The sequence below is a fragment of the Stenella coeruleoalba genome (genome assembly GCF_951394435.1).
Source record: "Stenella coeruleoalba genome assembly, chromosome: 17".
Classification (NCBI taxonomy): domain Eukaryota; kingdom Metazoa; phylum Chordata; class Mammalia; order Artiodactyla; family Delphinidae; genus Stenella; species Stenella coeruleoalba.
Genome location: NC_137163.1, coordinates 6,196,488 through 6,221,651, shown reverse-complemented (window position 1 = coordinate 6,221,651; position 25,164 = coordinate 6,196,488). Strand labels below are relative to the sequence as shown.

General features: G+C 43.0%; 1 protein-coding gene across 8 annotated transcripts in view; it reads left to right on the top strand.

The window, feature by feature from the left end:
- Positions 1-25,164, top strand: part of KHDRBS3 (KH RNA binding domain containing, signal transduction associated 3) — a 623,624-nt gene that overhangs the window by 299,994 nt on the left and 298,466 nt on the right. For 7 of the 8 annotated variants that reach the window (XM_079901866.1, XM_079901860.1, XM_079901863.1 and 4 more), the window contains one exon: positions 21,585-21,805. The exons of the other annotated variant lie outside the window; for it this stretch is intronic. The gene's annotated coding sequence lies outside the window, so the exon portion shown is untranslated. The remainder of the gene's footprint in view (positions 1-21,584; positions 21,806-25,164) is intronic. 8 annotated transcript variants of the gene reach the window in all.

Here is a 25,164-nt window from a genome sequence, read left to right as displayed (position 1 = left end):
TAGATAAACAACCTGGGAATTTGATTATATTTTTACTTCCTGGTTTTGCCTTTGCTTATACCTAAATTAAGATCCAATCTTTGCCATGTAAAATCTGCCCCGTCTTCTGTCATTCTATGTCTTCAGTGGGGGTACCACTCTCCTCCAAGAAAAAAGCCTGGTCATCATCTTAAACTCTACCTGCTCCTCAAACCCACCCAATCCTCTGCCCACCACTTACAACGCACCCCAGGTCCTGTAGATTTGACTTTCCAAATTCCTCCTGAGTGGTCCCTCCTCTCCTTTACCTCCCCCCAGGACACTGCCCTACCCCAGGCTCTTTCTTGTGCAGTAAAGCACAATGACCTTCCAACGGGTTGCCTTTCTAACGAGTTTCCCCTCAACGAATGCTCCATTCATCAGCGAGATGATCTTTCAACACCACCATAAATACTTTCAATGACCATTCATTTCCTAAAAAAAGCAGCTCTCTACATAAGAACATCTCTGAGCTAGGCGTGATGCCACGGTCTGCACACATCTCTAATCCTCAAAATAACTCTACAAAAGAAGTCTTGTTATCCCAATTTCACAGTTGGTAAGTAGCAGGTCAGGACCTCCAATAAAGGGGGATTTGACTGCTCAGCTGTGGTCTATTCACTGCACCGCACCAGCTACCAGCTACCAGCTAAAATCCAATCTCCTTAGCATCAAGTACAGCCTTGCCTCCTGCCACCAGAGCCCTCTCACGCCGTGTTCTCCAGACATACCGCCCTTCCTGCAGTTCACCCATCTCTCCAGGTGGTTTTGTATTCCATAGTTCCACACATGCACTACCTCTTCCTGGAAGGCCTTTCTCTTTTCCACTGCCCTTCCAAACCTCACTCAGTGGGCAGCTAAGGTTCAAACTCAGGACATTCTCACTCCAGTCTGTTCTCTTTCCCACCGTAGAGCCCTGCATCCTTCCCACGTGGACAGTTTTTGATTTGTTCTAGGTTATAATGCTGTAATTGGCATGGATGAGGAAAGGGAAACACCACTGGGGACTGTTTCACTGGGTAGTTAACGTAAAGGGATAGGTCTCTGTTGGCTTCCTCTGGAAAATTATTTCAAGATTTAGATAGCTAGTGGGAAGCAGCTGCATAGCACAGGGAGATCAGCTCGGTGCTCTGTGACCACCTAGAGGGGTGGGATAGGGAGGGTGAGAGGGAGGGAGACGCAAGAGGGAGGGGATATGGGAACATATGTATATGTATAACTGATTCACTTTGTTATAAAGAGGAAACTAACACACCATTGTAAAGCAATTATACTCCAGTAAAGATGTTAAAAAAAAAAAAGAAAAGAAAGATGTAGAGGAAACAAGACTTGATTCCCTGGTCAAGCTAATTACTGCCCTCCTAAGTCACACTGATGAGATGGCTTCAGGAAAAGAATGGTTCTCCCGCTGAGCTGCAGCTCAGAGAGTGCTCGAGTTACTCTCAAGGGGTGGGGTGGGGGGGTCATTGCTGGGCTGGAATGCACTGTTTCTTGAGGAATAAAACTACCAAAATTGATCTATTAAGTGTTTCTGTGTGGCGAAGAGGTCTTATTCCTCAGCAGTGAGTGACTCAATGAAAGGGGGGATGTGTGTGGTTTGTGTGCGCCATGCTTTTGGACTTGTCAATACCAAGGTTAAGGACAAAGAGAATAAACAGAAGAAAGAGAGTTTGCCTTTACAAAGTTATTTGAACTACTTCTCCGCCTTCCTAACCATCACAGTTTTTCTGTATTCACACACTGCTGGCTCTCTAATGTTTTTCCTTTAATTTCACTTAAATCAATCTGATTTTAAAGCTTTAGTATTTCTTAAGGAATAATATTCATAAAATCACGGGTTTGCTTTGCTAATTACATGTTTTCACATTGAATCAGTTAGCAGGTCTTTGGTTGAAAACAATTGAAAAAAATTCCAGCCATCTTCAGCAAAGAGGTTTTACTGGAGGGATACTGTGGCTTCAGATAACTTGCAGGAGGCTCGAAGGTCCGACTCGAAAGCAGCAAGTATCAAAATGTTCCGGTTGACAAGGCAGCAGAAGCATGGCAGCAGTGGTCTTGCAGAGTAACCACTCTGGTCTCCGCAAAATGCCACTGCCACACCACAGCCACTGTATGACTATGACCATCAGCCATCCCTCAGCCATCACTGTGTCACCTGCTCAGAATTCAAAATCCCAGAGAGATTATCTTGTTGGCCAAGCCACATCTATACCCTGTCTACCTTGGGACAGGGGTGGAGAGGATGAAAATTTGGTCCCTTTGCCTGCCATAGATCAAGTATCCCCAGGACAGCACAAAATGGGAGATTCCCCAGTAGGGAGAACAGGGTGCTAATTGAAAGGCAGATTGAATGATAAATAGCAAAAAGCAAAACAATACAAAACACCAAAAAATAAAAGCCCTCTTCATTACATTCATTAAAATGAACACATAACATGAAAATAAAAGGTCGATTCAAGTATCATAACATCATAAACTCATGCACCAACCGACCTGTGTACCACCCTCCAGGAAGTGCTGAACCAGTTGCCCTCCAAGGACCTTGTAGCTTTGGTCTTTATTGTATACCAGGGGACACCACTCTATCAGAAAGTACAGACTCATCTGTACCTTTCTGCAAATAAACTGACCCTTGTCTATTTTTGTTCGGTTGGTTTGGTAGCTGTTCTTTATTTGCTTTGTACAGAGCCTTTTTTTATTTTTTTCTGTATAGAGCCATCCTTTGACTCTTTTAGGTTGACCTTTCACTTCCACCTCATTTATGATGCGTTTAGATCCTCATGCACCCTCACAGTTTTGCATTTCACTAAGGAAGTAGCAGATAGTTGGCAAGGCGGAAAGAACGTGAGCCTTTCTAATGATCTTGAGATCTTGCCATTTTGTAATCAGAGTGTAGCTTCCTGGAATTCCCTGAGCCATTCCAAGGAGTGCATATTCCAAATAGTCCGGATATGATCTCATTGCCAGGATTCCTCTAGGGTTCCCGAGAAAGCACGTCTTGCAGAGGACTTTAAAAACTCTTCACTAAGTCGAAGTTTATTCTACCTATTCTAACCTGTATTTGGTATTTCCTATTATGCTCATCAAATGAATTTTTGCTCTGGAGGAATCTTAACAACAATATTATTCATTTTTATTGATCCAGAAAGGCAATCTATTGCCCAAAGTGACCACCAAAGAAATGATACACTAGGACTAGAATATTCTGGAATCTCTTCTGAAACCCATAATAGAAGTTCTAGCTCAAGTATTAAGTTACCAGTTTTTCTAACAGACCCTCTCCCCCTGCCAGGAAAGACTATTTCCCAGTTAACCTGATACAGGCAGAAAATGAAATAAAATTCTCCCTTTAGATAGAGTTACGGCTTCACAGAAATTAAATAATGTATCTTAATGCATAGTCTCAACAATGAATGATAAGTAATTTCCATGCATGTATATATACACACATACACAGCCAAAAGAGAAGGTAAATTATGCCAAATATTTTAATTTTTGTTACAGAAGTGAATATTAGATATAAAGGTCAAAATCCAAAGTATTGTTGGGAAGGAAAATGTTAGCAGTTGGAATTTCAACCATTCTTTTTACCAGGGAGGGATGAATAAAGAAAAATGAAAAGAAGAAAGAAATAGCCAGGTCAAATCTGGTAAATATTCCATCAGAAATCCTGATGGTCTTTATTGATGAAATGATAACAGAGAGTCCAGCCTCTTCAATAAGTGGTGCTGGGAAAACTGCACAGCTACATGTAAAAGAATGAAATTAGAACACTCCCTAACACCATACACAAAAATAAACTCAAAATGGATTAAAGACCCAAATGTAAGGCCAGACAACTCTTAAAAGAAAACATAGGCAGAACACTCTATGACATAAATCACAGCAAGATCCTTTTTGACCCACCTCCTAGAGAAATGGAAATAAAAACAAAAATAAACAAATGGGACCTAATGAAACTTCAAAGCTTTTGCACAGCAAAGGATACCATAAACAAGACGAAAAGACAACTCTCAGAATGGGAGAAAATATTTGCAAATGAAGCAACTGACAAAGGATTAATCTCCAAAATTTACAAGCAGCTCATGCAGCTCAATATCAAAAAACAAATAACCCAATCCAAAAATGGGCAGAAGACCTAAATAGACATTTCTCCAAAGAAGATATACAGATTGCCAACAAGCTCATGAAAAGATGCTCAACATCACTAATCATTAGAGAAATGCAAATCAAAACTACAATGCGGTATCACCTCACACCAGTCAGAATGGCCATCATCAAAAAATCTAGAAACAATAAATGCTGGAGAGGGTGTGGAGAAAAGGGAACCCTCTTGCACTGTTGGTGGGAATGTAAATTGATACAGCCACTATGGAGAACAGTATGGAGGTTCCTTAAAAAACTAAAAATAGAACTACCATAGAACCCAGGAATCCCACTACTGGGCATATACCCTGAGAAAACCATAATTCAAAGAGTCATGTACCAAAATGTTCTTTGCAGCTCTATTTGCAATAGTCAGGACATGGAAGCAACCTAAGTGTCCATCAACAGATGAATTGGTAAAGAAGATGTGGCTTATATATACAATGGAATATTACTCAGCCATAACAAGAAAGGAAATTGAGTTATTTGTAGTGAGGTGGATGGACCTAAAGACTGTCATAGAGTGAATAAGTCAGAAAGAGAAAAACAAATACCGTATGCGAACACATATATATGGAACCTAAAAAATAAATAAATAAAAAATAAAATGGTTATGAAGAACCTAGGGGCAGAACAGGAATAAAGATGCAGAAGTAGAGAATGGACTTGAGGACACAGGGAGGGGGGAGGGTAAGCTGGGACAAAGTGAGAGTGGGATGGACATATATACACTACCAAATGTAAAATAGATAGCTAGTGGGAAGCAGCCGCATAGCACAGGGAGATCAGCTCGTTGCTCTGTGACCACCTAGAGGGGTGGGATAGGGAGGGTGGGAGGGAGATGCAAGAGGGAGGAGATATGGGGATATATGTATATGTATATGTATAACTGATTCTGTTATAAAGCTGACTTCATTATAAATTAGAAACTAACACACCATTGTAAAGCAATTTTACTCCCATAAAGATGTTAAAAGAAAAAAAAAGAAAGTCCTTATCTATGGAATTATTTCAGCAGGATATACTTGATAAGATTTGATTGCTATGGTAAACAAACCTGGAATTTATAGATTTCTGGACCATAGCTTGCTGGAAAATGTCAGCTTCAGGTATGTCATAATCAGGGTGTAAGACAGAGACACTTCATGCTGAAAATCTCCCTTTGGGAAAGTGATGGACCCCATGTGTTAAATCAGAGCGTGTCCTGGTGATGAGGAAAAGCCTAAGAGGATGGATTGGTGATCTTGGACTCCTCATGCTTGGTTTGTATGTCACCTTCACCTCTATCCTCTGAATTATTAGTGAAGTTTGATATTAGATAAGATCTTTGATTCTTGTGAGTCTAATTTGACAATGTGACCCTTTGTAGAATCTTAATAGCAAATGTGGTAGAAGGCAAAAATGTTCACAAATTCTTGCCCTCCCTGTATTCCCTGTCCCCTTCCCCACCACTCACTCTATTCTGCCTAGGCTCAGCTATGTGACTTGCCTTGGCCAACAGGATGTTAGCCATTGTGATGCAAGGGAGGCTTGAAAAACATTGGACAGTAGAAATTTCATTCCCTTGCTGCTGTGGAACTCTGTGCCATGTGAGTAAACCTGAGCTATTTGGCTGGAGGATGAAAGATCACGTGGATGAGAGACGAGATAACCTAGCTGAGGCCCTCCCTAGACACACCAGCCTTGGCGGCTGGCAGGACTTGTTAGTTGGCTACAGATATATGAGTGAAATCAGCTGAGCCCAGGCTAATTGCTGACCTACCAAATTATGAAATAAATCAATGTGTCTTTTTTGAAGCCTCTACATTTTGGGGTGTTTCATAGCACAGCAAAAGCTCATTGACACAGGATATGCAAAATCCATTGTGATCCACACTCAAGCCGTCTTCTCAAGCCTCCTCACCTCTACTGCTTATTCTTTCTTTCTTAGTTTGAGATTAGGGCTTGTAAACTGGTGGCCTGGGGGCAGTCCACATGTGTCCTGTGCAGAACCAACGTTCAGCCAGGAGTCACTGAAAAGACCACACTTAACTGTTTATGTGCAGTGTACATCTTATGTTTAAGTGCCCTTGCCATGCTGACTGCTAAGTATCTTCACTATCTGTCTTGGTCCTGTGAACACAAAGTGTAAATCAGATTTTCCATGGATATCTGGATTTCTGGCTCAAAGAAGAAGATGATGAAGGAGAAAAAGAAGAATAAGGAGGAAGAGAAGGAGGAGGGAATAAGGAGAAAAGATCTGGGAATACTGGGCTAGGATCTGGGAAGAGTGAGCTGGAGCTGAGCAGGGACCTGCTCATTTACATGGGACATATGCTGCCAGTTCGCCAATGTCCCCATCACTTCTGTTTCATGTATGCATGTTGCCCAACTGGCCCCTAGAGGAATTTGACTGTGTATATATGTCACATTGGCTAATGCCCAGCTTTAGGGCATGACCATGTACTGTCTTGTTTCCCCACGTATTGATCTCCTTGCCTAAAATGTCCATCTCCTTAGACACATCCTGAACCTTTGCACATTCTTCAAATCCAACTCAAATGCGTCTTGTTCTGTGAAAATTTCCTTGTGGCTCTAGACAGATAAGGCTGGTTTACCTTCCTCTGTTCCCTGGAAGACTTTGCACACGATCTCTCCTGGCAGCCTTGTCATCATGTCTATCATCATTATCATTGAAAAAACTGCCTGTACAATGGGAAAGGGACCTCCTTGAACACAGCACCACCTTCTCCCCTTCTTTATCCCTTGGGTGTGGCATGTGGTGAGGCGCCTCAAACCGGGGATGAATGAAGGACTCAACCAACTAGACATACTGGCTGAACTTCAGACCATAAATTTGATGCAATTTATTTTTGCGTAAAACCGAGTTTATGATTCTCTATTTTTGTCATATTCTCTGAGGATTACTTTATAATCGCCAACATCCTGTTTTGTTTTGTTTTTTAATTTTTTTTATTGGAGTATAGTTGCTTTACAATATTGTGTTAGTTTACTGTACAGCAAAGTGAATCAGCTATACGTATACATATATCCCCTCTCTTTTGAATTTCCTTCTCATTTAGGTCACCACAGAGCATTGAGTAGAGTTCCCTGTGCTATACAGTAGGTTCTCATTGGTTATCTATTTTATACATAGTATCAATAGTGTATATATGTCAATCCCAATCTCCCAATTCATCCCACAGCCCCTTCCCCCTTGGTGTCCATACGTTTGTTCTCTACATCTGTGTCTCTATTTCTGCTTTGTAAATAAGATCGCCTATACCAATTTTTTCAGATTCCACATATACATGTTAATACACGATATTTGTTTTTCTCTTTCTTACTTACTTCACTCTGTATGACAGTCTCTAGGTCCATCCACATCTCTACAAATGATCTGTTTTGTTTTTAAGGAAGCTCTTTGCTTTAGGGTTAGCAGCTTGTAAAGGAAATAAAAAGTGGTTTAAAGTATAAGAAAACTTGAGTCTAATAGGTTTGAAGAAATGTAGTTAAAGAAACCAAGAGGAAACAGAGAGCAGAGTAGTCAGTATAAGTTCCCATCTTCCTAATAAAAGAGCATCTACATTGAGCAGTGGGATAATCAGTATCAGGCTAGACAGGCTGGACTATACTTTGGTAGCAATACCCAAATCTAAGTGACTTAACAGCAAACATTTGTTGCTTTACTTACGCTACTTGAACACCACGGGTGGGCAGAGAGTGGTCTATTTATCTTGGTCACTCAGGGAACGAGGCCAAGGGAAGCTCCATCTCAACACATGCTTCCATGATCCCTCAGGCAGGATGCAGGGAATCTGTGGTCCACACACTGGCTGTTAAAACTGCCATCTGGAAGTGACACACATCATTTCTGCTCCTATTTCATTGGCCAAAGCAAGTCTTCATGCCAGGCCTAACTTCAACAGGCCAAGGAAGAGTAATTCTTTTATGTGTCAGGAAAGAGAAACAGTGACATATTTGTGAACAAAAAGTGAGTATCACAATTAGTGATTTTGCAAAATGTCCTTCGGTTTTCAAAATGTACTACCACTGTTGACCTTATAATGACCTTCACCAGTGAATTTAAAGTAGAATTTAACATCAGTCCATTGGATACAAGTACTCCCCCACCATTGTTTCATAAAGCAAGATTCCTTTGTTTCAAACTCCTGCAACTAAGCAATAAATGAAAGGGGGGAACCTGAGACTGCTTCACGATTACACTCACCCTCCAAGAAGCATCAACAGGCCATCGCAGTATAACGTGGAAAATGTTATGTTTTGTGGGAAATTGGTGCTACAAAACACAGACTGGGGACACCGAGCTTGGCAGGAGACCATTGAGAAGAAGGAGTGGAATCTAGGAAGAAGTGTGCATGAGCAGAATAACAGCACTTTTCTTCCTTGATCCTTCCAGATAAAGGAGGATCTGTTGGTGTTTGTTCAGTGGACAAGAGTAGGGAAGACATGTGGTCCCAGAGGAGGTGTACATGGATGAGATCCTTAGGGTCGTGACTCTCTGGTCAGGACAGGGCGGCTACCCTAGAAATGAATTATTTGCATGCTATTTACACACATGTGACCTTGAATAAATGCCTTCTTTTCTCTGATCTCAGTGCCCCTTTATAAAATGAAGAGGCTAGAATCAAAATCCCATTTTTAAAAATAGAACTCAACAAGCTGATTCTAAAATTCACCTACAGAGTACATTAGTAAGAATAGCTAAGTGTATTTTGAATGTGAAATACAATAAGTTCAACTTGCCTTATCAATAATAAAATCACATTCTAGACATATATGGAAATTAGTTTTTTTCTCAAAGCCTGGCATTGTCCAAAGACTAGACAAAACTATTAAAAGAACAGAAAAGAGAGACCAGAATCCAGTCTGTGGTATTTGAGAATTTATGATAAGAGTTTCATTTCAAATCTGACAGAAAAGGAGTGACAATTCAAGAAATGGTGTTTAGACAATTGAAAAACCATTGAAAAAATTATCTCTCTAATTCACAACATATATAAAAATAATACCCAGAGGTATTAAAGATATGTTTTAAAAACAAAATTTGGGAAGCCTTATAATAACTAGAGAGGAGTAGTTTTATTACCTTAGGTTGGGAAAGTTGTCCAATGGAGGATTCAAAACTTTTGAGACCATAAGGAAAAGACTGATATACTGGATTATAATACATTTTTTCATTTCTTTTTTGTGAGACACAACATAAATTAAAAAGAAAAATGCAGATAAGAAAAATATTACAATATATGTAACAAACGATTAGTAATCAGAATATACGAATAACTCTTTACAATCAATTATTTAAAATTTTCATAGAAAAATAGGCACAGAATATAAAAAGACAATCAATACAAGACACACAAAAGGCTAATAAACATATGAAAAGTTTTCAACCCCACAAAATATCAAGGAAATGCACATTGAAACAAAAAACGTAAAATTTATATTGTTAGTAAAAAAATACATATGTATATAGTTCATTAAATCCAATGTTGTTTAAGTTGCTTGAAAATGGATATTTTCATTAAATGACAAAAAATTAAAATGGGTTAGGAACATGGGCTGTGAAGTCAGACCACGCAGGACCACATCTGGCTCTGTGTGACTTTAGGCAAGTTACTTAACCTCTCTGCACCCGACTTTCCTTATCGATATCAGAGTCTACATTAATAATTCTAATGTAGAAATTAAATATAATGATCCATGGAAAATGCTGAGAGCAGTGCCTGGCACAAAGTGAGTACTCCGTGATGATTAGTTTTTATTTTTTTCACTGTCAATGAAAGTACTAAAATTAGAAATGCATATGCAATTCCATTTATAGGCATCTGTCCTACAGACATAACACCCATGAGCATACATTTCTTTTTATAAGAATATCCATTTCAGTAGTTTAATGGTAAAATTTTGAAGACATTTTAGCTGTTAATAAAAAGGAGAAGAGTCACATAAATTATGACAACTCCCCTTTATAAAATTGTATTCAACCATTTATAAATAATGAGCTAGATCTGTATTTACTGAGGTGGAAGAATCACTAAATATATAATATATTAAAAGGTAAACCAGAGAACAATTTGAATTGTGCAATTTCTGGATATCACTTAAAAATATAATATTTGTGAATATATTGACTTTTCTGTAAGGAATCACGCCAGACTGTTAGTAGCAGTTACTTTTGGGGAAGGGAGTGGGTTGAATGATGGTAAAGGCATATTTTTAAACTTAACTTCGGTAGTATTTGTGTTTCGCCATAACAACTGCATATTTCTTTAGGTACTTTAAAAACATTATTTTTCAATTAAATGATGGTTGAGCTACCTAGGCACCAACTAGACAAGCTTCTAACTCAAATACTCTGATTCTCTAATTTTATCCTCCAGGAAATGGGGAGCCATGGATGGTTTTCGAGGGGGAGATTGACTTGGTCACAGCTACAGGAATTCTTGAATACACAGCTTCTTGTCTTTCTCTGTCTTACTTTCCTCACCTACTCTTCCAAGTGCCTACATGCTCCTTTTTTGTTGTTGTTGCCTGCAGTCAGTGGTTTTCCTTTAATTTTCTCTTAGCCAGGCACTCACCTCTCAAGTTTATTTCCCTCTTAAGGTCTTCATTATTTTCCTCTTTTCAGACCAAAAGGAAATTGGTTTCTGAAAGTATTTCTTCTCTGTTGCTCGGTGAGATCTCAGTGAGGTCACTGATTTCTTTCCTACTTCCCCAGGTGGTGAGGGCTAGTGGGAACCCCTGTGCCCAGAATTAGGAGACCAGGCTTTGGGCCGTGGCTTGCCGCTGGCCTGGGGATTCGCCCTCTCTGAACTCCAGTTTCCACATGAACAATCTGGAGAATTCGAAGCAGACATCCCCTAGGGCTACATCCAGTTGTGATCATCAAAGTTCACAAGGTAGTTATGGGGTATTGGAGTTCAGTTGATCCTAGAGAAAGAAGAACTATAATCTGATGTCTCCATGCCTTTGCCCATCGTACCCCCTCTGCCTGGAATATAGTTCCCCTCATCTTCCAGCTGGCCAGCTCCTACTCATTCATTCATCTAATCAGGCAATTAATACTGAACACCTACTAAGTGCTAGGCTCTGCCGTAAGCATCAAGAATACAACAACGGGGCTTCCCTGGTGGCGCAGTGGTTGAGAGTCCGCCTGCCGATGCAGGGACATGGGTTCGTGCCCCGGTCCGGGAAGATCCCACATGCTGCAGAGCAGCTGGGCCTGTGAGCCATGGCCGCTGAGCCTGTGCGTCCGGAGCCTGTGCTCCGCAACAGGAGAGGCCACAGCAGTGAGAGGCCAGCATACTGCAAAAAAAAAAATAATAATAATAATACAACCACGAATGAGACCTACAAGAATATGGCCTCCGAGTAGCTTGCAATATAGTGGGGGAGACAGACTTTACTCAAATAACCACAGAAATAAAGGTATCGTTGTAATGTTTATTTTGTGCAATGAAGGAACATAAATGGTGCTTTGAGGAAGAGTTAAAGGGTGACTTCCTCTAGACTGGGGATCAGGAATTGGCTCTTGGAGGAGGTATCTTGGAGGGAATGTGCTCCAGGCAAAGGAGGGAACGAGTTTGCTGTGTCTGAGGAGGAGGAAGAAGCCCCTTGTGGTCAGAGCAATGGGATGATGGTGCAAATGAGAACAGGGAGCGGGGGAGGTGGGCAGGGGGCAGGTCATGAAAGCCTCTGTGGAATGTGGTTCTGAATCTCAGTTTTCTTATAAGTGCAATGGGATTTTAATTAAAGAAGTAACTTGTTCTGGTTCACATGTTTAAAATATCACTTAGTCTTTTATGTGGTGGGTGAACTAGGGGTTTCAATCATGGGAGTTGGGTAATTATTTACGCTATTACTGTTGTCCCAGGAGAGGAATGATTGCTAAGACTAACTCATTGTGGAAGAAATAAGGAAAGTGGTGGATTCAAATGGAAATCAAGGTTTATCTTGAGTCAAGTTTTCAGAAACCATTTTTAAAAATGCCCCCTGGTAATATTAATACACACACACACACACACACACACACATACATACATATACACTTGCACATGTACGTGCACACTGCCCTCTGTTCCAGACAATTGATGCCTTATGGAACATGGGGCCACTATTGCAAGATCATCTACTTTTTTCAAAAGAACCCATATTGCATAAGCCCAAGAAAACAAATCTGTGGCTAGAACCAGTCCATGGGCCACTGGTTTGCAAGCCTTAACCTAGATAAGCTCCAAGAGGGCGATGATCAGATTTGCCCATTCTGAACATTCAGGTACCTAGTGCTGTTCTTGGCACATAATTGATGCCTAATGTATACTTACTGGATGAATGGATGGATAGAAGTGTCGGTGACAGCAGTGGTTGGAAATAGTTGGGGGTAGGGATGGCAAATGTGTACAGTCCACTAGAGAAACAAATGAGAGCTTTCTTAGGTTCATTCATTCATTCATAGGGTTGGAAGTTCCTGAAGAGGTCATCTAGTCATAGCATAAGTTTGTGCAGCTAGGAGGAAGCAGAGCCTGGGCTAAAACTTAAATCTCCGCCTGGTCAGTCCAGGGAGAGTTGGATTAGAAGAGTACAGTTTAGTTAGCCATGGCTACAGTCTCAGTGAGTTCTCAAGAAAACTCCCTGATTCTTTCACGTCAAGAGCTCAAAACATCCTGTCCGTAACCGAGCCACAGGGAGAGCCTCTCAGTCACTGGAGGATCTCTGGCTAGTGACCTGTTCTACGGGCAATGTCTGGTCAGATATGGCAGGTACCTCTAGTTAACCTAACACTCTGTACTAACCAGAGCTTGAGGCCACTATAGGCATCAGGGAGACCAAATGCTTCCTTTTCTTGATAGGAAAAGGGGCATTAAAGAGACGGAGTGACTTGCCAAGGTCATGTGCCTGCACTGGGGATGGGGAGCAAAGTCATTGAATCTGGAGCTCTCGGGATGATGGAATTCCCACATCTCCCCAGTCACCCCAGGTCCTACCCTTCTGCCGCGTCTATCTACCCAGGGAGAGCGTTCTCCAGTGAATTGGCTTTAAACAAATCTACACTGATCTCCTTGCATCTAGCCTTACTCCTCGTGTTAGCCAAGTTTTTGCTACCGTAATGCCGCATAACAAACAACTCTATAACTCTAGAGGTTTATAGGGCAATGTTTTATTTGGGGCCCATGAGTGTCAGATTGGCTGTGGTTCATCTGATCTCAGCCAGGCTTGACCGACTCCAGGCTTCAGGCTGGTTCAGGCCAACTACACATGTCTTCATTCTGGAATCCAGGCTGAAAGAGGCTGCCTGGGGCCTGCTCTTATTATGGCATAGCAAGAGGCAACTGAGACAGGAAAGAAAGCTTATTCAAGGCCGCTGGTTGGGTGTGGCATATATGACAACTGCTGACATTCCACTAGCTCAATCAAACAGATCAGTTGGTCAGTGTCGTATATTCCAACTTTTTCTAGAACGGCAGTTTTAAACTAGGGGAGTAGGGTGGATGATTTTGCCCCCCAGGGTCACTTTGCAATATCAGAGATATTACTATATATTTTTTTAACATCTTTATTGGAGTATAATTGCTTTACAATGGTGTGTTAGTTTCTGCTGTATCACAAAGTGAATCAGCTATACGTATACATATATCCCCATATCTCTTCCCTCTTGCGTCTCCCCCCCACCCTCCCTATCCCACCCCTCTAGGTGGTCACAAAGCACCGAGCTGATCTCCCTGTGCTATGCGGCTGCTTCCCACTAGCTATCTATTTTACATTTGGTAGTGTATATATGTCCATGCCACTCTCTCACTTCGTCCCAGATTGTCCTTCCCCCTCCCTGTGTCCTGTCCTATAACTTGGTAGAACCCCTGTGTTTATTATGCTGTTAATTCCCTTTGCTTTTCCTAGAGCTGTTATTGGTAAAATCACAGGGAAAACCTTTAAAGAATCTGTGTAAAGAATGGACAGGGAAAGGAGGGGAAGAAGTCTGAAAACTGCATCTCAGGGCTTCCCTGGTGGCGCAGTGTTTGAGAGTCCGCCTGCCGATGCAGGGGACACGGGTTCGTGCCCCCGTCCGGGAAGATCCCACATGCTGCAGAGTGGCTGGGCCCGTGAGCCATGGCCGCTGAGTCTGTGCATCCGGAGCCTGTGCTCCACAACGGGAGAGGCCACAACAGTGAGAGGCCCGCGTACCGCAAAAAAACAAAGCAAAACAAAACAAAACTGCATCTCAGTCCGTGGCAAACTGTGTAGGAAAGTGGGATGGGGACAGGGGGCAGGGGTGGCAATTTTACTGGAATATAGTGGGTAGGGATCAAGGATGCCGCTAAACATCCCACAATACACTGGACAGACCCCACTGCAAAGAGTGACCCGATACCAAAGGCCAGTACTATTGACGTTAAGAAATCCCACCCTAGAGGGAGTCACTGCAAAGCGGCATAACGAAAGCTGTCGATATAGAATTATAAATATAGGGAGAAAGTGAAGAGTTGGGAACCATAATCTGATCTGCCGCACTCCCAGCCACTCTCCTCTCATCAGCCAGAGTGAAAGTCACATTTATCTTTTCATTTCTCTGCTTAAAAACCCTTAGTGGCTCCCCATGACCTCTAAGTTCAAACTTCTTAGTGAGACTTACAGGTCCCATCACGAGCTTATCTACTTCACCAATCTCGCTTCTTGTTCGCCTTTCTTCTTTGATTTTATACTCTTGCCGCATGAAAAAAAAAACCATCATTTCTTGATTTTTTAAAAAAGACAGCTTATATCTTCACATAAGCTGTTCTCAGTTTTTGATGTTCTCCCTCTTCTTTGTCTATATCCAGCTTGCCTTTGTCCTTTAAATTTCGATTGGGAGTCTCTTCCCCTCTAAGCTCTTCATGCCTTCTCCAGGAAGGCTTGCCCTCCCCTTGCAGGCTCTTGCTGTGTCCTTTAGTTAGATCATCTTTCACGCTGGACTACATATTCTTTTCCCTTTGCTGTCTCCCAGGCAAGAGTGTGAGCTCCAGGTAGTGAAGAGTCTTGACTTATGTACCTCCACCAAAAAGAGCACAGAGCAAGTGCTCAAAGAATACGACATATGAGACTGTTACAACCCGATACATAGGGCTGTGAGACTACAGAGAAGAGAACGTATTCATTGCATGCTCCCTATGTTTGTAAATTCCCTAAGGATGTAGAATTTATCCATGGCAGGTGCCAAGCATAGTGCTCTGCACAGATTGTTGTTCTCCAAATATTTAATAAAGAGTTCAGATGTGAGTTGTTTCTATCAGTCATTTACACCTTAGTATGAAATTGGCACAGCTGTGCCTGCCTCTCAGGGATGCTGACATCTTGAGTTTCTCTCCTTGTGGAATTAAAAGGTTGTGCAGGGTCAAACATCAAAAATCAGGGGAGAGGGGAGGAGTATGGAGGACAGGGTAAAGGGGGGTCATTTCCTCCAAAAAGACCAGTTTAGCCCCTGGGTCTGTGCCTCAGACTGGCCTCTCTTTCCCACTCAGAGTTTCTTTGCCTGTGCCTCCTACCCCTCTTCTGATCCAGAACACCAAGGATCTCAGCAAGGCAGTTTCCTCACACTAATACTCCACCCTGAGCCTGCCAGAGGCAGTTTATTTCATTGTTTATGTGCTGAGACACACAGCCCTTATTTAGAGGGAAGTGTGAACAAACAGACCTGCGGCAATTTCTTTTCTCTACGGCCTCCCCCCCTGGAACAACTGTCACTCCTTTCTCCCTCCCACCCCTCGTCCCTCTGCAGGCTTTAGTGCTGAGAACACCATGTGGAGATCACAGTTCTAGATCTGAGTCCTAGTTTCACTACTGACTAGCTCTGTGACATTCTGCCTTGGTTCCTTCATCTGGGAAAATAGGCAAAATCCCTGTCATCTCCTCCACTATGCAGTTAGTTCAGGTAAATGTATCCAGTGAGTTCAGTGAAGGCATCATATCTTTGTTGATACAGGCATTGAAGCTACAGAAATACCTAGGATGAAGTTTGCAGAAAGCATTTCAAAAAACAATTTGGTTTTTCCCTTTCTGGCTTACTTCACTCTGTCTGGGGTACAGATGCACCTATTTGTCGGGCAGGAATAGAGACGTAGACGTAGAGAACAGACATGTGGACACAGGGGTGGAAGGGGAGGATGGGACGAATTGGGAGATTAGGTTTGACATAAATACACTACCATGTGTAAAATAGATAGCTAATGGGAACCTGCTGTATAGCACAGGGAGCTCAGCTCCGTGCTCTGTGATGACCTAGATGTGGGGGATGGGGGGTAGGAGGGAGGTCCAAGAGGGAGGGGATATAGGTATACATACAGCCGATTCACTTCATTGTATAGTGGAAACTAACACAACGTTGTAAAGCACTTTTACTCTAAAAAAAAAAAAAAGGCGGGGGGAACAATTTGGGATAGTGAGAAAGAAGTGGAATTTGATTTCAGAAGACCTTGTGTCCAGGTTCTGGACCTACACCTTCCTGATGTTAGGTGTTGGGGTTAGTTTCCTGGAGAGCACCATGGTGTAGGGATGGCATGCAGACTTCTGCTTCCCTCCAACCCATGGCAGACATCACTAATCAAACCCAGATGCCATCTCAGTATTCTCCTCAAAACAGGGCACCTGGGACCCACTGACAATCTGCCAGAAGCTGAAACCTATGTGCCATTTTGGGAAGAAAAAGCACAGCTTTGTGGTCAAGCCAATGTGGTTAGAATCATGGTTCCTGTGTAACATTAAGCAAGTCCAACACTCTCCTTTAATCTCAGCATCCCTCCACATCTGTATGAAGAATCTATTTTTACCTCCCTCACAAGTTTCCTGTGATAACTAAATAACATTAAATAGTACATGTCATGTGGCATGTCATAGATACTTAATACTCATTTTCTACCTCTTGTCTTCTAGTTTTAAATAGACTTTTTCTCTTACCCTCAGTTTTTACCACCTGTAAAATATTATTATGAATGCCATTCTCACGAGGTTATTTTACAGATTCAACCTGTTGCCCTGGATCATATTAACGTAGGAGAGCTAAAGACTCTCTGTTGTCCTGACTCCCCGTCATAGTTTCTCTCCCCACAGCAAATCTACTGGCTCCCAGCTGAAGGTCCATCCTGCCTCAGTTTCCCTTCCATCCTCTGGCCAGTTTTGAGAATTATTTGGAGACGGGTCATTAGCTTCAAGCTAGCCCAAGTGCTAGATATTGGTCCAGATTGTGTCCCTCAGTCCTCTCAGGCCCTTCAGTATGTCAGGGAATAAATGCCCCACTGCGTGTCCCTTTGGAAGGGAAGACAGCAGAAGAGGCCACCAGTGTCCTTTTCACCACTTTTCAGTTATTTCTTCCTCCCCTTTGGATCCCACTAGAGCCTGACCAAGGTGAATAAGGAGAGACTCTTAGGTGGTAGATTTAAGGAGGCCCTTACTCTTGGGGGCCGTGCAAGGGCCGACTGCTCAGTGAGAGTGAGGGCCTCCTAAAATGGAGTAGCTTCAGCTCCCTGCTTGCCACACCCTGGTCCTGGTCCTGGTCCTGGCATGTAGGGAAGGAATTTAGTAAAAGTATTATCTGCCAGAACGTTTGAGGGTATGGGCTTTGGAGTCAGGCCTTCTGTACTCAAATTCTGACACCTCCACTTGAGTTGAGGGATTTTGCATAACTTAACTATATATATTTTTTCCTTATACGTAAATTGGAGATAATAATAGTACTGCCCTCATAGTGGTGCTGTGAGGATTAAATTAGGGGCTACATTGATGATAACCAAGAAAGCATTGGTAATCCTAAAAGCACAATTTTAATTAGACTGTGCAAAACTGGAAATAGTAGAGACCCTAGGAGAAGAGAAAGGGATCAAATTCCCACTGGATATGTTTTTCCATTTTAAGCCTCCAAACTATTCTCTGTAGCGCTATGATCCCCACTTTACGTGTTAGGAACTTAAGAGAATAAAGAACTTGCCCCAGGATGCTCAGCTGGTATGAAGAGGCTACAGTACTTGAACCCATGTCCCCCAAACTCCAAATTCTTTGCTCTTCCCTTCCACCATGAAGCCATCTCTGATTTGAAATCCGTGGACTGGATTCATGGTTCCTTCAGCTGCCTGTTCATTAGAATCACTTGTGTGGCACCTTAAACACACACTTGACAGAGCTCCACTCTTGAATTAGAATCTTCTGGAAATCTGTATTTTTAATAAGAAGCCCTGGGATTAACACAAGTCGCCAGGTTTGGGCATCACAGGAGGCTGGGTGATCTCAAAGCTCACTTCCACCTCTAATTTTCTAAGTATAGCCTCATGAGAAAGTGACAGTGAAAGTAATTATCAAATTGCAAGAATAAAGTGCCTTGCTAAGAAAAGGCTGGCACTTTCTAAGGGACGTAAAATTAAAGCCCAATAGATTAAAATTCCTTTAAGAAATGAGTAATACAAAGATTAAGGCACATCTGATACAGCTTCTTGAAGGGCTGCTCAAAGATTTATAGGCAGAGTATAAATCAGCTCTGATGAGAGAAGGAAGAAAATGTGTCTTATCGCTCTCATCTTGCAGTGGAAGGTAAAGTACGCAGAAAAGGAGAGTTGGCAATCGTCAAGCAAGGCACCAGAAGCGCTTTTGCAAATATTTGCAACAAAGAGAAAGCAAATCCCCTTCAAGTGAGCAGGGAAGGTTTGGTTGTCAGTCAGGGGTCGAGTGACTTCATAAGTCAAATCCCTTTCTTGGGAGTTTTTTTTTTGTTGTTTTTTTTTTATCACACACACAGAAAATGAGCAAAGGAACTTGGAGTAATTAGGAGGTAATGAAGTTGTCAGAATAAGCTATTGACTAAAGAGTAGACAAGGGAATAGATGAAAAATTTAAACATTTCTAATTTAGCTGATCTGGAAGCTGCACATCTTTTGTCCGTATGGGAATTATCCTTGGTGCCTAACGAATGAGCTTTCTGGGCAAAGCAGGGAGAATCCCAGAAGACAAAGGAAGAAGGAATTGGAATCAAAGTCCAAAATGGTAATAGTGACAGTAATAGAAATTATAATTAATCCCTTACATTTTTATTCAGCTTTGCAAAGCGCTTGAACATACATTACCTAGTTCAATTTGTGCAGAAACCTAAGAGGGAGGAAGAAATATCCACAGATGTAAGTGCGGAAACTCAAGGTCAGAGAATACAATGCCTTGCCTAAGGGTCATCCAAATTACTCTTACTAGTACAGAGCTGAGGCTTGAGTTCTGGTCCTTTCAGCCCAAAGCAAGTGTTCTTTCCATTACAGATTAAGCTGGGGGAACACTGAGGGCGACTGGAAATTGATAAGAAATTGATAAGCCAGTTTAACTCAATGTTTAGAGCTAAAACGACCAGACTGTGCTCTATGCTTCCTTTCTTCCTGCATCCTTCCTTTCCTGCCAACTCGGTCCCTTCTTCCCTCTTATTGTTCAGGAGTTTGAACAGAAGAAAGTGCTTTCTCTGAGAAGAGCCTGGCTCTCCTCTGTTCATTCTGGCTGGCGTTGCTAGTGGGGGAAGGAGACTAAGAGAGCAATCATTTGCTCAGTACAGGTCCTGGGCTTTACCTATAGGGTCTCATTCGGTCTCAGAATCACTCTGCAAGGGAGGTATGCGTATGCCTCCCGTTAGGGATGTGCAGACTAGCATCCTGAAAGACTAGGCAACTGGCCCTAAGCCTGCTGCTGTGTGGTACAACCCCACCCAATCTCTCCAATACCCAAACTCATGGTCCTTCACTATTATTGCCACCTGGCAGACCATCTAGGCTGAGGACATCAGACCACAAAGATGACTGTTTAGTCTGGAAAGCAAAGGCTGGGAGGGAATACTGTTCAGTTTGCAGTCAGTGTCAGTCGAGCCCCCAGCCAGCGCCCAGCACTGATCTGCCAGCCACACGAATGAGCTGTCTCAGAAGTGGATCCTCCAGCCCCAGGGAGCTGTTCTCTGGAGGTTTTCTGGAGCAGAAATAAACAGTGCTGGTTGAGCTCTGCCCCAAACTGTAGGAAAATAAGCAAGTAAAATGGCTGTGTCTTAAGCCACAGAATTTTGGTGTAGTTTGTTACACAGCAAGTGATCCCTGGGATACCCGTTCTATACTCTTCAGAGGAGGGCTTATCTCTGCAGGTGATATTTTCCAGGAAGAGTTTGGCCACTGACAGGAGAATGAAGGGTGGAAGGAAGGGGGAAGCCTCAAGCGGGTTCTCTGGCAGAGGCTGCATCTCCTCTGTCCTTCTAGCTCTTCCTAGAAGGATCTTCTGTGCTTCAAGTTTCGCCAGGTGAACCCTGTCCCCATGCTGCCTTCCACTGCCTCTTGCCTCTATCCCTCCAGGCTAGGGCTGGGAGTGTCTTCTGTTACTGCTCATCACCGTCCCTGTTTTTCCCAATTTTCCCTTCGGTTATGCAATTAATGTCCCACATTAAATTCCCACTGTGGAAAATAAATGAGTAATTTCTGTTTTATTGGTTAGATTCTGCTGATGGGTATAGCACAAGTTACAATAAATAGTCCAACCCAGTTCTTCCCCACATGTTCATTCTTTTCCATGTCCTCGAGCCCCCATCGGAATCTAAACACACCCTTACCCCTGGTCACTGGCCCCCTCTGGCCTCTCTGATACATCTCTGGCACTCTCTCCTCAACTCTCCACTTTGCCTTAGGGCTTTTACACTGGCTGTTCTCTCTGGATGCTCCTCCCTCAGAAGTGAGCAGGGTTCACTCTCTTATCTCCTCCAATCCTCTGCTCAGGTATCACCTTCTCAGTGAGGCTGGCCTCAATCCTTACTTAAAGTGACACCCATGCATCTCCCCCCCTGCATTCCCCGCCCCCCTTATCCTGTTTCTTTTTTCCCCCCATAGCACTGATCATCTTAGAACATGCTGTATAATTTTCTTGTTTATCACATTTATTATCCATTGTCTCCTCTTTCTACATCAAGTTCCATGAAGTCAGAATCTCCCTTGTCTCTGGTCACTGATTTATCCCAAGTGCCTCGAACACAGCTGGCACATGCTGGGAAATATCTGCTGAATAAGTAGGTGACAATTTTATGCAGAATCTCAGTGTCCAAAGCAGAGAAAAGCTGAACCTCTCTGGCTGAAACAGAGGAAACGGGCTAAGACCCCAGGCTACTCATAGCCCACCTCTTTCTCTGCAACGTTCTCTTTAGGATAAAACAAACCCTGCAGTGTAAAACCCACAGCGGCAGGGGACTCTGAGAGCCCAGATTATTTGTTCATATGTACCTAGTTGGGCTTATAACTTGTGATCCATTTACTACAGTTTGTTTCACAAACAGTTTCTTGAGTTTTAACAGGAGATACCCCCAAGACAGTTTGGTGGGCAAATAAAAACATACAGACAAACAGATTTCTTTCCTGCAGTATTTCTCAGCGCCTTTTTTTTTTTTTTTTTTTTTTTTGCAGTACGCGGGCCTCTCACTGTTGTGGCCTCTCCTGTTGCAGAGCACAGGCTCCAGACGCGCAGGCTTAGCGGCCATGGCTCACGGGCCCAGCTGCTCCGCGGCACGTGGGATCTTCCCAGACCGGGGCACGAACCCCTGTCCCCTGCATCGGCAGGCGGACTCTCAACCACCGCGCCACCAGGGAAGCCCATCTCAGCGCCTTTTAATACACTCCTGAGTGTGGTGAGTTTCCAGGAGGGACTTAGAATATTTCCCCAAATTTTGTGACCACAGGACCCTCTCTCTATGGACTATCTGGTAAGAAATGCTTTGGGAAATGCAGATCTTCTGGCTGATCTCAGTCTCCAACCTGTTACTATGATAATTTGAATCATCATAAATATTTAATTCATAACACTTATCTCAATGGCTAATATAGTTAGTAACTCCACATTAATATCACACCTATGAGCATAATTATTAACTATTAATTCTAGAACAATTAACTGTAGGTGAGCCTCAGTTCACGTTAAGTGCACTTCAGTCCTGAGAAGAGATGAGGATGGTGTATGGATGGGTTTAGGACTCGGATGGGGTTCAGACAACCTGGACCGGCTCCTGGCTTTACTGCACATGTGTGACTTGGGACAAGTAACAAAACTCCTGGGCCCCAGTTTCTTCTTCCTTAACTGAGCTGTTTTGATTCAGTTGGGATGTTTAAGCTAATAAGGTCCCTCAGATGTGTGGCAATGAGGGAAGGAAGCTTGTGGTCCCCATCCCTATAGCCCCAGTAGCTCAGTTGGGATGTTTAAGCTAATAAGGTCCCTCAGATGTGTGGCAACGAGGGAAGAAAGCTTGTGGTCCCCATCCCTATAGCCCCAGTAGCTCTGCTGCCTTTAAGTGGCTGATGGTAGCTGACAGGCATTGTTCACTCAACATCTGCCGGGCACTGTCCTAATGCTCCCTGTCGCAATGCCCACAAAACCCAGTGGCAAACGCTCCACATAAATCAGAGTAATGAGGTGGAGACTGACTGGGGTACTTTTCTATGAAGTCTCTAGCTTCACTGTCCTCTATTAGCAACACCCCTATACACACAGACACACCAAATGTGTTCACATGTGCGTGCAGGTGCGTGTGCGTGTACCTGTGCCCGGGTGTGTCAGGGCTGAAGAACAATACATTACAAGAGCTTAAATGAATGTCAGAGACCAGGCAGCAAGCAGAAGTTTAGAGAAAGGAGAGGTGACCTTCTCAAGGACGGTTGTCAGGTCAGCAGCTTGAAGGCGTCCTCAGCCAGAGGATTTCCATCTACAATGAGAAGCAGGTTCCCAAAGGTTGAGAGTGAGTCAACAGCTGAGAGGTAGAATGTCAGCTGGGTCTGATTGGTTGTTTAGAGTCAGACTGGAAAAGCGGCAAGAGCATGTCCTTCTCCAGACGCTGGCGGGAGTCGCTGAGAAATCAGATGCTGCTTCAGTGTCCTAGCACTCTCCGTCTGGTCCTTCCACAGCGATAATAGCTGAGCCCATCTCTCAGCAGAGGAGAAACTGAGCACTTGGACTGAAGCCATTCAATATGTCTGAGTCTTGGAACCTCTCTGAACCCTGTATCAAACACATCTAGAGATAAGAGCCCCAAAATGTAGACTTGCACTCATCTGGAGATTATAAAGCATGCTTCCAAAACTATTAAATCTAAAGGTAATAGATGAAATGGCTTCAAATAGAGACTTGTCCAAATTCCCTTTTCAAAAACCTAGTGAGGTTCTGGCCAAGCAAGATGGTAACCGAGGATGGAGATAGGGTAATCTGTCTTCCCTGAGTTCCGGGACTTGAGGGGACATTCTGAGCCAAAATCCCTAAAATGTGCCCTAGGTCAAAGGCAAGGATGTCAATTTCAGTGTCACAGGTACGCATAGGGTCACAAATCTGAACCCCACGCCAAATATGAGTGGGAACAATAGTACAAACTACTCGAGGAGGGTTCTTAGGTAAGACCTGGCCCTTCCACTAATTTCCCACATGACCTTTCGCATGTGGGACGCTGAGCTTTCCATAAAATGGGCTTCAGTTTGCCCAACTGTAAAGAGTTGGTACAAGACAAAATACGGTAGATGCGTAGCGTGGATTCCTACACTTGTCATCTTGTTGCAGAGACAGACATTGTCATTCAATCAGAGCACTCTTTTCACCAAGTCCAGTTGGTGCTTTCTCAACGCTGTGCTCCAAGGAACCACACCTGAGATGACCTGGGCATCCCTGAATTAGAAATACCCAAAATTCCTTCCAGTGCAAACAAGCTTCTTAATTCTATGAAAAATAGGCTTCTTTGTGTTAGAGCACTTGGGTCACTGAGTTTTCCTCTCACTATATTAACGGCACCTTCATACGCTTCCTTCGACCTTATGATTGATGCCCCAAATGTCCTCACCATGAGCCATCTACCTTAAGGTATCTGCACCTGAAGGTCACCTGTAACCCGAAGCCCTCGATGCCCAGAGCAATCTTCCTGATGAAGCACACAGTGTGAAGACAGAGTCATAGGTGCTGACAGGTATCTTAATGACTAAACCTTGGGCACTTTTACAACCAAACACATTTTTAATTGGACTTCCTTGGAGACCGCCTCTTATGTGATGTCTTGAGGAATGTTCTTCCCTGGCATCCTTGTGTGAGGGGCACTTCACAACTTCCGGTGCTAATTATCCTCTGGAGAAAAGGGGAGAGACCCTGGCCAGCAGCTGGTTCCATAATCTAGGTCAACTCTCTGGAGTTGGTCTTTTGTTATTTCAATTTCCTCAAGCTCATTATCAGAAGGAACCTATAAACTCTTGATTAACTGGGCCCTAACCGAACAGAACACTGGATTTCCAGTAAATTTTCAGAGGCCCTCCTCTCTAAGAGCAAGAGGTAAATGACAACCATACAAGTCAGTATGAAGGAACCCAGAACAACAAAAGACGCTAGGAAAAAAGCATGTTCGACTTTGTGGCACGTGTTGTATTATCACGTCATTTTTTGTTTTGTTTGTTTTAGTAACTTAAAACATCAGCCATGTTTTTGCCCATGCCAAAAATGGGCAGGAGTTCAGGCCAGGCTTAGCAAAGATGGTTCGTCTCTGTCTCACATGGTGTCGGCTGGGCAGCTTGATGGGCTAGAGCATCCAAGATGGCCTCACACACATGTCTGGGCCCTTGGTGCTGGCTATGAGCTGGGAGCCTTGCTTCATCTCTGCCGGGCATCTCTTTCTCACCAGATGGTCTCTCATCAATCAGGAATCCAGACCGAGCTTTTTACATGGAAGCCGGCTTCTAAGAATGCACATTACTTTTAGTTTGCATTTATACTCTCCAGGAAACAGCAGTCTGAGGACCACCAAGAAATTGTGGGCATCAACAATAGTGTTACATAGAAAGAATCTTTGGTTCTTACACCTACCGTTGGGATCTGATGACTCTCAACTCTCAGGCTTCTTCTGCCTCAGAGATTCAAAGTAACTAGGATGCTTAGACTGGGAAACCATTGCGTAACCTTCATTAATTTGCTTTCTTTGGTATATTTTTATTTTTTATTTTTAATTATGTATTTTTTTTTGTTGTTGCA